Source organism: Anolis sagrei, chromosome 7 (assembly GCF_037176765.1).
Source record: "Anolis sagrei isolate rAnoSag1 chromosome 7, rAnoSag1.mat, whole genome shotgun sequence".
Lineage (NCBI taxonomy): Eukaryota > Metazoa > Chordata > Lepidosauria > Squamata > Dactyloidae > Anolis > Anolis sagrei.
The window spans coordinates 19938890-19953453 of record NC_090027.1 but is presented as its reverse complement, the minus strand read 5'-3'; the positions used below and the strand labels follow the sequence as shown (position 1 = coordinate 19953453).

The 14564-nt window shown below is 44.0% G+C and overlaps 1 protein-coding gene and 1 long non-coding RNA gene across 3 annotated transcripts in view; one reads left to right on the top strand and one right to left on the bottom strand.

Annotated features, from left to right (window-relative positions):
- FAM118B (family with sequence similarity 118 member B) overlaps window positions 1–12347 on the bottom strand; it is a 34349-nt gene extending 22002 nt beyond the window's left edge. The window contains exon 1 of one of the 2 annotated variants that reach the window (XM_060787279.2): window positions 12198–12347. The gene's annotated coding sequence lies outside the window, so the exon portion shown is untranslated. The remainder of the gene's footprint in view (window positions 1–12197) is intronic. The other variant, XM_060787278.2, reaches the window with a different exon arrangement.
- Window positions 12348–12432: 85 nt separating this feature from the next.
- Window positions 12433–14165, top strand: LOC132782628 (uncharacterized). The gene is made up of 2 exons (XR_010910233.1): window positions 12433–12875; window positions 13425–14165. It is a non-coding gene; the product is annotated as an uncharacterized lncRNA (long non-coding RNA).
- Window positions 14166–14564: the final 399 nt, after the last annotated feature.

The following is a 14564-nucleotide window of genomic DNA, read 5'->3' as shown; positions in this document are numbered from 1 at the left end:
TGACCTGAATATTTGTCTTGACAGACAACAATATTTCCCTGGAGTTCCTGCAAGATTTTCGGATGCTTTCCCAATATTTTACAGTTCACCAAACTGTACAAATGTATGACTCCTTTTCTTTTATGAAGGCAGCTTTCCCCCGCTTTTAGTACATGTCAACATTTGGTTCATCCCTTGAAATTCTAATGTCCCACAAAGTTAACCACTTGGAACCAGGGCACAAAGGAAAGGTAAAGAAGCTGACTATCCAATGTGAACATCTATATAAATAAATATGTAATGTTCATTTGTGGGTTTCAGTAAGGCCTTCGACAAGGTCCCCCATGACCTTCTGGCAAGGAAACTAGTCCAATGTGGGCTAGGCAAAACTACAGTGAGGTGGATCTGTAATTGGTTAAGTGGACGAACACAGAGAGTGCTCGCTAATGCTTCCTCTTCATCTTGGAAAGAAGTGACGAGCGGAGTGCGGCAGGGTTCCGTCCTGGGCCCGGTCCTGTTCAACATCTTGATTAATGACTTAGATGAAGGGCTAGAAGGCATGATCATCAAGTTTGCAGACGACACCAAATTGGGAGGGATAGCCAATAGTCCAGAGGACAGGAGCAGAATTCAAAACGATCTTGACAGATTAGAGAGATGGGCCAAAACTAACAAAATGAAGTTCAACAGTGACAAATGCAAGATACTCCACTTTGGCAGAAAAAATGAAATGCAAAGATACAGAATGGGGGACGCCTGGCTCGAGAGCAGTACGTGTGAAAAAGATCTTGGAGTCCTCGTGGACAACAAGTTAAACATGAGCCAACAATGTGATGTGGCGGCAAAAAAAGCCAATGGGATTTTGGCCTGCATCAAGAGGAGCCTCGTGTCTAGATCTAGGGAAGTAATGCTACCCCTCTATTCCGCTTTGGTTAGACCACACCTGGAATATTGTGTCCAATTCTGAGCACCACAATTCAAGAGAGAGATTGACAAGCTGGAATGTGTCCAGAGGAGGGCGACTAAAATGATCAAGGGTCTGGAGAACAAGCCCTATGAGGAGCGGCTTAAGGAGCTGGGCATGTTTAGCCTGAAGAAGAGAAGGCTGAGAGGAGATATGATAGCCATGTATAAATATGTGAGAGGAAGCCACAGGGAGGAGGGAGCAAGCTTGTTTTCTGCTTCCTTGGAGACTAGGACACGGAACAATGGCTTCAAACTACAAGAGAGGAGATTCCATCTGAACACGAGGAAGAACTTCCTGACTGTGAGAGCCGTTCAGCAGTGGAACTCTCTGCCCCAGAGTGTGGTGGAGAATCCTTCTTTGGAAGCTTTTAAACAGAGGCTGGGTGGCCATCTGTCAGGGCTTATTTGAATGCAACATTCCTGCTTCTTGGCAGGGGGTTGGACTGGATGGCCCATGAGGTCTCTTCCAACTCTTTGATTCTATGATTCTATGAAAATTAACTACTTCGAACTCTGCATCTAATTAGCATAGGGTGGCTACCTGTGCTCAATGGGGTCGCACTCCCTCCGAGGACACAGGTCCTCAGCTTGTGGTCCTTCTGGACTCTGCTTTGACACTTGATGCTCAGGTGTCGGCGGTGGCTGGGAGGGCCTTTGCACAGCTAAAGCTCGTGTGCCAGCTGCGCCCGTACCTCATGAAATCTTAAATGGCCATGGTGGTCCATGCTCTAGTCACCTCTAGGTTGGATTACTGCAATGCGCTCTACGTAGGGTTGCCCTTGAAGATGGCCCGGAAACTACAGTTGGTCCAGAGATATGCAGCCAGACTACTCACGGGAGCTGGTTACAGAAAGTGGTCAACTCTCCTGTTTAAACAGCTCCACTGGCTTCCAATAAGTTTCCGGTCCCAATTCAAGGTGCAGGTCATCACCTATAAAGCCTTAAACGGTTCGGGACCTGCTTATCTTCGCGATTGCATCTTCCCCTATGAACCAGTGTGAACTTTGAGATCTTCTGGGAAGGCACTGCTCTCCCTCCCCCCGCCGTCACATGCACGGCTGATGGGGACAAGGGAGAGAACCTTCTTGGTGGTGGCCCTCCGGCTCTGGAACTCCCTTTCTAGGGAGATCAGACAGGCTCCCACCTTGTCCTTCTTTTGTAGTCAACCAAAAACCTGGATGTTCCGGTGCGCTTTTGACTAAGCAGCTCACCAGTAACTTTCTTGTCCCTACTTGAAGTTCTGCACTTTACACCGGCCCGCATTTTACACTGGCATACGTTCTACCTCAATATGTGATATGACAGTATTTCCGGCCCAGTTTACTGTACTGTTGCACTTTCCTGCGCTCCTGCAAAAATGTATTGCACTCATTGAATCTGTACCTCAGCTATGTTTCTTTCAGTCGTATGGTTTTTATATTGCTTTCAATTGCGTTGTTATTTGTTTTATCTGATGTTTTAAAGTGTTTTACTTGTGTGTTTTAATTGTAATCTTGGGTGTGTCCCTTGTAAGCTGCCCCGAGTCCCCTAGGGGAGATGGTTGCGGGGTATAAAAATAGTTGTTGTTATTATTATTACCTGTATCTGCAAGAAACCATAGGTTGAAATGTGGAATTGCACTAACTGTGGGTAGAGCACTTTCCCTTCCTCCTAACGTTGCCAAGGAACAATTAGGTCTTTGGAGATGCCCTGGCAAGTTAAGTAATGGTCTGATTGTATTTGGATGGAAGTGTATTTGGGTGGAAACCGACTCGAGTGGCAGGAAGCCAGGGTTAGTGCTAGAAAGCCTGCTTGACCTGAATATTTGTCTTGACAGACAACAATATTTCCCTGGAGTTCCTGCAAGATTCTCGGATGCTTTCCCAATATTTTACAGTTCACTAAACTGTACAAATGTGTGACTCCTTTTCTTTTTTGAAGGCGGCTTTCCCCCGCTTTTAGTACATGTCAACATTTGGTTCATCCCCTTGAAATTCTAATGTCCCACAAAGTTAACCACTTGGAACCAGGGCACAAAGGAAAGGTAAAGAAGCTGGCTATTCAATGTGAACATCTATATAAATAAAAATGTAATATTCACTTGTGGGATTGGCATAACTAAAAAACCATTGGACACATTGACACCAAATTTGGACACAAGACACCTATCAGGCCAACGAGTGACCATCACTCATAAAAACACTGAAAAACACAACAGAAGGGACTTCAAAAGCCAAAAAAGCAAAAAGATGCAACAGCGCATACATAAAAATAACTCCCCCTAGAAAAAACCCCCACACAAAATAGCATATCCACGCTCTCTTCCAGACTACAGCTCCCAGTATCCCCTAAACCAGGCCCTTTAGGAGAGGAGGATGATCCAAATGCACTGCTTCCAAGATGCAAGCTTTCTTCTCCTTGGATTTCTTTTAGAGCATCCCAATCCCTGCATATTTCCAATTTCCTATTCCTAGACTGCAACTCCCAGCAATCCTCCAGATACATAGATTAGGTAGAGATAGGTAGGTAGATAAATAGGAAGGTAGGTAGGTAGATAAATCAGGAAGACTGCTGGGAATTGCAGTCCAAGAATAGGAGAGAAGGAAGAATGGGGAGAAAGAGGAAGGGAAAGAAAAGGGGGATAAGGAAGGGAAGAGGAAGAGAAGGAAGGAAGAAGAAAAGGAAAAAAGGGAAGGAAGGAGAGAAAGAGGGAGCGAAGGTTGGCCACAGCAAGGTGTGGCGGGTACAGCTAGTTTTGTATAAACTGTTTCACATAGGAAAGGTTTTCTGAATACACTCAATATCATAGTTATTGCAACACTTCCACAATTTACAGCGCTTAACATTTTTGTCTTGCAAGCTCATCTTCTGTTTGTTATCCTTTCATTCTGTATGTTCTATTCCAAAACACTATAGGAGGCAAAAGCTCTGGACTGGACGATCAGGTGAAATTGCAGCTGTGTTATTGTTAAGAAATATCAAGGCAAAGAAACCAGCTTTTTAATAGTAGGTAAAGGTAAAGATTTCCCCTTGACATTAAGTCTAGTCGTGTCCGACTCTGGGGGTTGGTGTTCATCTCCATTTCTAAGCCGAAGAGCCAGCGTTCTTGTAGACTTCTCTAAACTCATGTGTCTGGTATGACTGCATGGAGCGGCATTACGTTCCCGTGGAGTGGTACCTACTAATCATAGAATCAAAGAGTTGGAAGAGACCTCATGGGCCATTCAGTCCAACCCCCTGCCAAGAAGCAGGAATATTGCATTCAAATCACCCCTGACAGATGGCTATCCAGCCCCTGTTTAAAAGCTTCCAAAGGAGCCTCCACCACACTCCGGGGCAGAGAGTTCCACTGCTGAACAGCTCTCACAGTCAGGAAGTTCTTCCTCGTGTTCAGATGGAATCTCCTCTCTTGTAGTTTGAAGCCATTGTTCCGCGTCCTAGTCTCCAAGGAAGCAGAGAACAAGCCTGCTCCCTCCTCCCTGTGGCTTCCTCTCACATATTTATACATGGCTATCATATCTCCTCTCAGCCTTCTCTTCTTCAGGCTAAACATGCCCAGCTCCTTAAGCCGCTCCTCATAGGGCTTGTTCTCCAGACCTTTGATAATTTTAGTCGCCCTCCTCTGGACACATTCCAGCTTGTCAATATCTCTCTTGAATTGTGGTGCCCAGAATTGGACACAATTTTCCAGGCGTGGTCTAAACAAAGCAGAATAGAGGGGTAGCATGACTTCCCTGGACCTAGACACTATGCTCCTATGGATGCAGGCCAAAGTCCCATTGGCTTTTTTTGCCGCCACATCACACTGTTGACTCATGTTTAACTTGTTGTCCACGGGGACTCCAGCTTGTCAATATCTCTCTTGAATTGTGGTGCCCAGAATTGGAAACAATATTCCAGGTGTGGTCTAACCAAAGCAGAATAGAGGGGTAGCATTACTTCCTTAGATCTAGACACTATGCTCCGATTGATGCAGGCCAAAATCCCATTGGCTTTTTTTGCCGCCACATCACATTGTTGGCTCATGTTTAACTTGTTGTCCACGAGGACTCCAAGATCTTTTTCACACGTACTGCTCTCAAGCCAGGCATTGTCCCCCATTCTGTATCTTTGCATTTCGTTTTTCCTGCCAAAGTGGAGTATCTTGCATTTGTCACCATTAAACTTCATTTTGTTAGTTTTGGCCCATCTCTCTAATCTGTCAAGATCGTTTTGAATCCTGCTCCTGTCCTCTGGAGTATTGGCTATCCCTCCCAATTTGGTGTCGTCTGCAAACTTGATGATCCTGCCTTCTAGCCCTTCATCTAAGTCATTAATAAAGATGTTGAACAGGACCGGCAAAAGAAGGGATTCTTGCAACATACAGGGCTGGGACTGATATGTCACGCAAAGCATAATGTGGCGTATGACAGCTCAAAAGGAAGGTCCACTAAGCTCAACAAAGCCTTATTCCCAAGTGGCCTCCATGTTCAAAGGGCACTGAGAACCTTTAAACTCATGGTTCATGGTCTGAATCACTATATTATGTGTGTGTTTCTTTCTTCTTTCTCTGGTTCTGAAATGTACACAGTTGCTCAATGCTACATTTCCAACAAATGAAGAGGAAGGCTATCTTCAATGTAGGCTGACTAATACTTTCACTATATAATCTCCACTTCCTTCATTGCAAAACAGCTCACTAACCTGATTCTTTGGAATGGAAACCTAAAAAACCTCCTTTCAGCTATCTATATAGGGCCAGCCTGAGGCAAAGGATTTGTAGTTGCTGGGATTTATAGTTAACCTACAATCAAAGAGTGTTCTGAACTCCACCAAAGATGCAATTGTACCAAAATTGGCACACAGAATTCCCTGGACCAACAGAAAATACTGTAAGGGTTTGATGGGCATTGACCTTGAGTTTTGGGAGTTGTAGTTCACCTCCCTCCAGAGAGAACTGTGGACTCAAACAATGATGGATCTGGACCAAACTTGGCACAAATACCCAATATGCCCAAATGTGAACACTGATGGAGTTTGGGGAAAATAGACCTTAACATTTGGGAGTTGTAGTTGCTGGGATTTATAGTTCACCTACAACCAAAGAGCATTCCGAACTCCACTAATGATGGAATTGAACAAAACTTGACATACAGAATTTTCTGGGCCAAAAGAAAATACTGCAAGGGTTTGGTGGGTATTGACCTTGAGTTCACCTACCTCCAGAGAGAATTGTGGACTCAATGACGGATCTGGACCAATTTTGGCACAAATACTCAATATGCCCAAATGTGAACATTGATGGAGTTTGGAGAAAATAGACCTTGACATTTGGGAGTTGTAGTTGCTGGGATGTATAGTTCATCCATATCAGTGGTTTTCAACCTTCCTAATGCCACAACCCTTTAATACAGTTCCTCATGTTGTGGTGACCCCCCAACCATAAAAATTTTTTTGTTGCTACTTCACAACTGTAATTTTGCTACTGTTATGAATTGTAATGTAAATATCTGATATGCAGGATGTATTTTCATTCACTGGACAAAATTTGGCACAAATATCCAATACACCCAAATTTCATGCCCAAGAGAAAATACTGGAAGGGTTTGGTCAGCACTGACCTTGAGTTTTGGAGTTGTAGTTCACCTGCATCCAGAGGGCACTGTGGACTCAAACAATCATGGATCTGGACCTAACTTGGCACGAATAATCAATATGCCCAGATGTGAACACTGGTGGAGTTTGGGGAAAATAGACCTTGACATTTGGGAGTTGTAGTTGCTGGGATTTATAGTTAACCTACAATCATTCTAGTAGTGATTGTAGGTAGATCAATAGTAGATCAATAGGTACCACTTTGACAGGAAGGTAATGGCGAGCCATGCAGTCATGCCAGCCACATGACCTTGGAGATATCTAAGGACAACGCCAGCTCTTCGGCTTAGAAATGGAGATGAGCACCACCCCCCAGATTCGGACACAACTGGACTTAATGTCAGGGGGAAAACCTTTACCTTTACTTTACCTATTGAGAAGTGATCTCTACTCACCATTGTTGATTTACTCATTTACTAGCCTACTTCTATTACATTTTAATTCATCTTCTATAGAAAAAACACTTCAGCAGCCTATCAAAATGGAAATGTTAGCCAGAACTGAATGTATTTTTGAACCACCTTTTCCTATTTTAAATTTGAAGGAAGTGTCATTATAAACAAAGATAAGTGGTAGAAAATTTGTAGTTACCACGCTGTTTGCGGGATTCTGGAAACTGTAATCCAGAGACAGTGGCATCTCTTTCTTTTTTAATGTCCATGGCTGGATCGACACTGCCTGTAATCCAGTTTGTGAATCCAGATTATTTGATTTGAACTGGATTATATGAGTCTACACTGTTATGTAATCCAGTTCAAAACAGATAATTTGGATTCAGAAACTGAACCGTGCAGAGGGAAACAATTAGACTGAACTTTTCTGTGGCTAGGTGAGGCTTTGCAGAGTAAATAGTTTTAAAGCCACAATACAGAAATGGCATGCTCTCATATAAATTCCTCAATTTATACATCTCCGGCCCATCCCTTGTTTGGATATCAGCCAGCACGCCAATGCCTTATATCAAGAAATACTTTTCAAAGATCTACAGAGATACTCGCAGGAACACCTCAGCAAGCAAAAGCCCAAAAGTGGCAGGCTAAAACCCAGAACCTCAAGCCATGGCTGGAACTGGATAAGAGACTCCCTCCTGGGCACACAGAAGATTGGGCGACCTGGAAGGTGCTAAACAGACTGCGCTCCGGCACCCTGAGATGCAGAGCCAACCTTAAGAAATGGGGCCACGAAGTGGAGTCCATGACATGCGAGTGTGGAGAAGAGCAAACCACAGATCACCAACTACAATGCAGTCTAAGCCCTGCCACATGCACAACGGAGGACCTTATAACAACACAAGAGGCACCCCAAATGACCAGCTACTGGTCAAAGGATATTTAATATAATGCCAAGTTTTTAATCTTTGTGTTTTTTTAATAAACACATTACAACTGTACCCTCGGTTCGCCTCTGATATGATAAATAAATAAATTCCTCAAAGCAGGCTGTTGGTGTGTCTTGTTGCTCAAAGTCCTTGCTCCTCAAAACACACAACTGGGTTAATAAACAAGGAGGTGGAAATGTTCCTGTGCCATTGAACTGATAATCTCTGGTGTAATTATGGGAGATCCCACTTTCAGACACTGGCTGGATCCAATGCTCATCCATTTTTGCTATGAAACCTGCAATGTTTGGACCTGCAATGTTGATGAGGAAGTGAACACACCTTTAAGCTCAGCCCTAGACATTGTTGAATAAGGCCGTATTATTCCTTCCAATTACCCAGGTCACTTCCTCTAATAGGCCCTGGAAATGAACAGCCATAGACCCATACCTATTATTGTTGTTGCCTGCTATAACACTGCACTTAATTCCCGCCCCTACCTAGAATTTTTGAGCTTGCACTAATCTCGGCCCGGCCTTTTAAATTGCCTTGAACAGGAAGGATTACTTTTAATATATATGTTATGGTGACAATTTTTATGCTTATATTGCTTTGTTAATCTTATGGTTATGTTGTTTACTCTGTATGTACGTATTCTCCCCTATGAACCATCAAAGCTGCTAAGATCTTCTGGAGGGGCCCTGCTCTCGGTCCCACCACTTTCGCAATTGCGGCTGGTGGGAACGAGAGACAGGGCCTTCTCTGTGGTGGCTCCCTGGCTATGGAACTCCCTCCCGAATGAAATTAGATCTGCCCCTCCTTCCTGACTTTTAGGAAGCTAGTGAAATCTTGGCTATGGAACGAGGCATTCCCAGAATGATGGCTGAGAACGGCAACTGATCAAAGTTATTGACCACAATTTATTTATTTATTTATTTACGGCACTTATACCCCACCCTTCTCACCCCCAAGGGGGGACTCAGGGCGGCTTACACAACGAGGCACCATTCAGTGCCCATACAATTACAGTTATACAAAATGACAATCATAATTAAAACAATTAAAACAATTATCATGGATAAAACAACAATGCAATTAACAGTCAATAACACAGCATATAGAACAATTCACGTGTTCAGCATTCGTCTTTCCGGGTTCCAGATTCCATTCCATTATACCTTTCCTAGATAGTATCAATTCTTTACCTGCTCATTTGACCAAACGCTTGGTCCCACATCCATGTTTTGAGTTTTCTCCTGAAGGAGAAGAGTGAGGACGCTGTTCTTATTTCCCAGGGAGCGAGTTCCACAGGCAGGGGGCCGCCACCGAGAAGGCCCTGCTCCTCGTCCCCGCCAGCCTCACTTGTGACACTGGCGAGGTCGAGAGCAGGGCTCCCCCCGGCTGATGCAGATTGAGGAGGACATGATTTTATCTTGGCGAATTGGCTTATATGTATTTTATCCTATATGTATTTTAATTCACTGTTAATGTTTTTTGTTTAGATTTTTATTGATGTTTTAGACTGAGCTTTTCTGTAAGCCTTGCTGTAATACAGTCTATATATTTATTTAGCTCACAATACAGTGTATATTTAGCCCACAATACAGTCTATATATTTATTTAAAACTTTTATATTCCATAGCCAAGGGGCCACCACTAAGAAGGCCCTGTCTCTTGTTTCCATCAATCACACCTGCAAAGGTAGTGGGATCGAGAGCAGGGCCTCTCCGGGAGATCTTAACCTCCAAGACGGTTCATAGGGGGAGAGGGATTGCAACTCCCATAAGTCCCACTCAGCAGAGCAATGGGCGATGCAGTCCAGCAACAGCAAGAGAGCCATGATTTTTCCCAACTATAATATTGTGGATTTTTTTACAGACTCCAAATGAAAGATCAATTTCCCAGATAGTTAGGGCTCGTTTGAAGGCCTTGGTGTACAAATGGAAATTGGCTGAAACCTTTTAACACAATGACAACAATGAATCTGTTGAATCTTCGAGAAACCAGAATACTATATTACCTTGATAAGAGAGGGGAGAAAACCCTAACATGGCTAATCCTATGAAACGGACAATCAGATGCAGGTCTCCTTAGAAGAAGTTTGATGGGACTTCCAGAAAGCATGTATTCAAATGTAGACTTAATGGAAAGCTATCTATCTATCTATCTATCTAGCCATGCCTATATGTATGTATTTACAGTTATTGTTTGGTTTGTGCCACAGAAGCTCTTGCAAAGCTTGATGGATCTGGGCCAAACTTGGCACGCAAGCCTTTCATGATTCAACTTAAAATAATTGAGGGGTTTGAACTAAATAGGGGGAGAAAATCCACCCCTTTTCAGTCTAGAATTGAAAGGAGAAGGAGGGAAAACAAAGAGGATTTGGTTGGCCGTGGCTAGGTGAAGTGGCCCTTGGGTGACATGATTGGGGAAAGGAAGGGAAAGAAGCAGATTGGCTGTTGCTAGGCGACATGTGTATGAGATGAAGGGAGGAAGGAATGACAGAAAAGTAAAGAAGGGAAAGAAAAGGAAAAGAGAGAAGGAAGGAAGGAAAAGGAGAAGAGGAGGAAAGGAAAGAGAAAGGGAGAGGGAAGGAAAGAAGGAAGAGAGAAAAAAGGAGAGGAGAAAGTGGGAAGAGTATAAGAAAAGGGTAGTAAAGAAAGAGAAAGAAGGGAAGAAAGGGAGAAGGAAATAAGGAAGGAAGAGAAAAAGGAGAGGAGAAAGGGGGAAGAATGTGAGGACAGGGAAGGCAAAAGAGAGAGAGAAGGGAAGAAAGAAAAAGGGAAGTGAAGGGAAATGAGAAGGAAAGAAGGAAGAGAGAGAAAAAAGGAGGGGGAAAGGGGGAAGAATATGAGGAAAGGGAAAAAAGAGAAAGAAGGGAAGAAAGAAAAAGGGAAGATAAAGGAAAGGAGAAGGAATGATGGAGAAAGAAAAAGGAGGGGAATAAAGGGAGAAGAGCATGACAAAAGGGAAGGAAAGAAAGAAAGAAAGAAAAAGATGGGAAGAAAAAAAAGGAAGAGAAAGGAAAGGGGAAGGAAGGAAGAGAAAAGGGAGAAAGGGGGAAGAGTATGAGGAAAGGGAAGGAAAGAAAGAGAAAAAAGGAAAGAAAGAAAAAAGAAGTGAAGGAAAAGGAGAAGGAAAGAAGGAAGAGGGAGAGAGAAAAGGGAGAAAGGGAAGGAAAGAAAGAGAAAAAAGGAAAGAAAGAAAAGGGGAAGTAAAGGGAAAGGAGAAGGGAAGAAGGAAGAGAGAGGAAAGGAAGCAAGAAAGGGGGAAGAATGTGAGAAAAGGGAAGGAAAGAAAGAGAAAAAAGGAAAGAAAGAAAAAAAGAAGTGAAGGAAAAGGAAAGAAGGAAGAGAGGAAGAAGGGAGAAAGGGGGAAGAATGTGAGAAAAGGGAAGGAAAGAAAGGGAAAGGGGAAGAAAGAGAAAGGGAAGAGAAGGAAAAGGAGAAGGAAGGAAAGGAGTGAGAAAAGGGAGAAAGGGGGAAGAATATGAGGAAAGGGAAGGAAAGAATGAGAAAAAAGGAAAGAAAGAAAAAAGGAAGTGAAGGAAAGGAGAAGGAAAGAAGGAAGAGAGAGAGGAAAGGAAGCGAGAATGGGGGAAGAATGTGAGAAAAGGGAAGGAAAGAAAGAGAAAAAAAGGAAAGAAAGAAAAAAAGAAGTGAAGGAAAAGGAGAAGGAAAGAAGGAAGAGGGAGAGAGAAAAGGGAGAAAGGGAAGGAAAGAAAGAGAAAAAAGGAAAGAAAGAAAAAAGGAAGTGAAGGGAAAGGAGAAGGAAAGAAGGAAGAGAGAGAGAGAAAAGGGAGAAAGGGAAGGAAAGAAAGAGAAAAAAGGAAAGAAAGAAAAAGGGGAGTGAAGGGAAAGGAGAAGGAAAGAAGGAAGAGAGAGAGGAAAGGAAGCGAGAATGGGGGAAGAATGTGAGAAAAGGGAAGGAAAGAAAGAGAAAAAAGGAAAAAAAGAAAAAATAAGTGAAGGAAAGGGAAAGAAGGAAGAGAGAGAGAGAAAGAAGGGAGAAAGGGGGAAGAATGTGAGAAAAGGGAAGGAAAGAAAGGGAAAGAGGGGAAGAAAGAGAAAGGGAAGAGAATGGAAAGGAAGAAGGAAGGATGAAGGAGAAGGAAAGAAAGAGAAAGAAGGGAAGTGAAGGAAAAGGAGAAGGAAGGAAAGGAGAGAGAAAAGGGAGAAAGGGGGAAGAATATGAGGAAAGGGAAGGAAAGAAAGAGAAAGAAAGAAAAAGGGAAGAGAAAGGAAAGGAAGGAAGAGGGAGGGAGGGAGAAAGGAAAGCTCAATGTAAACATCTCCAGTCCAAGGAGGCCCATCCCACTCACCTTCTTCCTCACTCACCTCTCCTGGGAGGAGGTCACCAGCCCATCTCCAAGGCTCAGGAAGAGCCAGCCAGCCGGATCTGGAGGGAGGCTGCAGCAAAAAGCCAGCTGAGGGGGACCCGATTCAATGAGCACCAAAGCTGGCCCCGCCCCTTCCGCTGCTGCTGCGCTTCTCATTGGCCAGAAGGCGCCCCTCCCACTCCCTTCCCGGCCCCGCCCACCGTGAGGTAGTCTTTCTTTGAGTTTTGGACTTCAACTCCCAGGAGCCTCCGCTGCGTTGGCCAGTCACCAGGGCTTCTGGGAGATGAAGTCCTAAACACCTGGAAGGAGGCATGGGAAACTTCAGCCCTCCAGGTGTTTTGGACTTCAACTCCCACAATTCCTAGATTCATTTGAGAACTGGAAGCCCTGGCCCTTGAGCACTCCAGCTGGAGGTCAGCTTTGACCAGCAGTGCTGTAGAATTTGAGGCAGGAATGGAGGGTGAAAGAGAGAAACATGCCAATAGGAAGGCGCATCAAGCCAACCCTGAAAAGGATCGCCTTCCTCCTGGAAACCATTCCCTTCGCTGCGGGAGAAGATGCAGATCAAGAATAGGACTCCACAGTCACCTATGGTCCCACTGCCAGGACACCGATCTTGGGAGATACTCGTACTCGGACAATGAGGAATGGCCTAAGTAAGTAAGTATGCAGATAGGAAGCATGTTGACTATTGGAAAAGGCATTCATCTGCAAAATAGTCCTGGATTAATTGGATCGTCTACTTTGTTAATTGGATCGTCTACTTTCTCCTCTCCTTTTTCTCTTCCTTCCTTATTTCCTTCTCCCTTTCTTCCCTTCGTAGAATTAAAGTCAAACATGACCCCCCCCCCCCAATAAGAGATAGTAACTTATAGTTTTGCTGAGGGCAAGGACGCCAGGCTGGATAATAAGGGTTAAGCCTTGGTCAGTTTGGTGTGTATCATTTAATCAAGCCTTTTTGCTCTATTTTCATATGTTTACAGCAGAAAGTAACTGAAAATCATGCCACAAAAGTATTTGAATTTTCCCATCTGAGGCACCCCTGGGCTCCTGAGCGTCCCCCATCTCACAAACAAGGGACTCTCTTTCCCCCTTTATGGACCTTCCTATGAATAATATGAACTATGGACACTGGGGGAAGGTAGTTGGGTTTACGCTCTGTATTATGATTTCTATATTTTCATCTTTTTTCATCTATATCTTCACAAGGAAGCTGCCCTGCCTCTGGAAAAGCAATCAGCAGTCATGAAAAGACCCTTATCTTTGGACATTCTTTGCATGGACAATAGTAAAAGAAATCCTTTTGTCTTCGGAGTTGGGCCACCATTAGGATTTCTGTTTGGCAGACTTTTTAATCATATAACAATGGAGGGAATATGACCTTAGGAAAGTCCTCTTTTCCTCCAAGCCGTTTTTCTTTCAGACTTCTCCACAGAGAACTTCCACCCAAGTCTTCCCCTTTGTGTCATATCTGATGGCAACAGGAAAACCTGGATTTCTTTAACATATGTTTATTGCCTTCACTCATGAACACAATAGAATGGCTTGGCTGGCAGACCCCCCACCTGGATCTCGCTAAGCCTCAGGGACAATTTTGTCATAATCTACTCCAGAATGCATTGTCCCCCTTCATCCCGCCTCCCTCCCTTCTGATTCGCTGGAGTGTCAAGGCAGCAGGAGCCTCCTGATAGGCTCTGGTGCACCGCGAAAGCCCTGTGATTGGCCCTGATGCATGGGGGACGGCCAAGCCTCCTCCCAGCTGTTTGTGCATCAGCCAATCCCCTTCGAGCTGGGCGGGAGGGGGGAGCGGGAATTTTGAAACTCACAACTCTGTATTTTCTATAAAAATGGCCTTTACTTCTGTAACCACATGCTCTGCTTGGCGAATGATTGCCGCTCTGCATCCTTTTCAGCTGAATCGCTAATAAACATCGGCGGCACTTCCTTCCACTTGGTGAGACCTTTTATTGGGAAAAAAATCAGGGATTGGGTGCTTCTCTCTGTCTCGCCATGGGAACGAACTCTTTAAAGAATCAGATTGGTCTCTGCCTCCTGGCAAAGACCCCTAAATTCCTCCTCTATAACAGAATCACAGAATCATATTGTTGGAAGAGACCCCATGGGCCATCTAGTCCAACCCCCTGCCATGTAGGAAAAAATGTATCCAGAGTCACTCCAGAGTCCAGGTTCAATGTGCCTTTATCAACGACGTCGTTGTAGACCAGTGTTACTCAACCTTCGTAATGCCGTGACCCCTTACCATAAAAACCCCAACCATAAAATTATTTTCGTTGCTACTTCATAACTGTAATTTTGCTACTGTTATGAATTGTCATGTAAATATCTGAT